The sequence below is a fragment of the Pteropus vampyrus genome, unplaced genomic scaffold, assembly GCF_000151845.1.
Source record: "Pteropus vampyrus isolate Shadow unplaced genomic scaffold, Pvam_2.0 Scaffold474, whole genome shotgun sequence".
NCBI lineage: Eukaryota > Metazoa > Chordata > Mammalia > Chiroptera > Pteropodidae > Pteropus > Pteropus vampyrus.
In genome coordinates this window covers 139650-140975 of record NW_011889255.1, presented here as the reverse complement: position 1 = coordinate 140975, position 1326 = coordinate 139650, and the positions used below count along the sequence as shown (strand labels likewise).

Genomic DNA, 1326 nt, shown 5'->3' with positions numbered 1-1326 from the left:
GAGGCTCAAACATAATTTCAATTAGATTTAATACGAATGTTCTGAAAGTGCAAGGTTAAGTGTAACATTTTAGGTGAAATTGTTGTTTTACGTATCCCTGAGTCGGTTCCAATTCCTGGTGACCCTATGAATGAGTGATGTCCACAATGTCCTGTCCTCAACAGCCCTGCTCAGCAACTCGAGATTCACGCCTATGGCTTCTTTTGTAGAGACGATCTATGTTCTATTTGGCCTTCCTCTTTTCCTGCTGTGTTCTATTTTTCCCAGCATTATTGTCTTTTCTGAAGAACACTGCCTTCTCAAGATGTGCCCGAAATAGGGAACTTCAGTTTTGTCATATTGCCTCCAGAATGTTTCAGGCTTAATTTGCTTTAGGAGCCACCTGTTTTCTTCTTTCTGGTGCTCTGGGGTATCCTGAGAGCTCTCCTCCAACATTATATGTCAAATAAAATATTTTTTTTTTACCTATTAGCCTTCTTAGCCGTCTAACTTTTACATCCATGCAAAGTAATTGAGAATTTCTTAAAATTACTCGGAACAAAAAGACCAAGCCATTTCTGAATAAATATCTAGGAGTAACTAATGCCATTATTAAAGAAAGCTTGCCAGTGAAGAAAGTTTAACATTGCCTGTGGATCAAAATGGATTCTAGATGAATCCACACATAAATGAAAAATTTCACCTCTCATACGGTATCATTCAATATAAATGGAGAACATATGTTTAAAAAAAGCAGTGTGTAGGGGTGAATATGCCATATGCATTCAAAAAAGAAAAGATCCCTACCTAATGCAATAGGCAAAAAGTACCCCCGAATGTGTTAAACATTTAAGTATCTGTCACCCCCGCTATCTTAGGGAAAAAAATTAAATGACTATAACAAGTGTTAGCAAAGATATGGAACCCAAGATCTTATGTGCTGTTGTTGAGTGTATAATGTAAGGAAGAAATTTAGAAAAGAGTTTGTTATGTTTTAAAATTGAACATATGTAAACCTTGAGTACATATACAATCGGTGCCACATCTGGGGATATACCAGGATGAATTTTTGTACCTGAGTGACATGTAAAGGAATATTCATACCCACATCGGTCATAATAGAAGATAATAGACAATTTAATTATGACATATTAAAGAAAAAGAATACCAAAAAGCTGTGCAATTAGAGTGCAGAAATACATACAAACATGATCGGTACTAGAAATGTAATAATGAAGAAAAATACAAGCAATATAGAAGACAAACTGTGTACAATATATTTTTAATGCTGAAAGTAAGTGTATTAAATATAGTTTAAAGAATATGGATGGATTCATTTTTAAAAGT

General features: G+C 34.4%; 1 pseudogene; it reads right to left on the bottom strand.

The window, feature by feature from the left end:
- Positions 1-17: 17 nt before the first annotated feature.
- The window catches only part of LOC105307086, a 2505-nt pseudogene continuing 1196 nt past the window's right edge, over positions 18-1326 (bottom strand).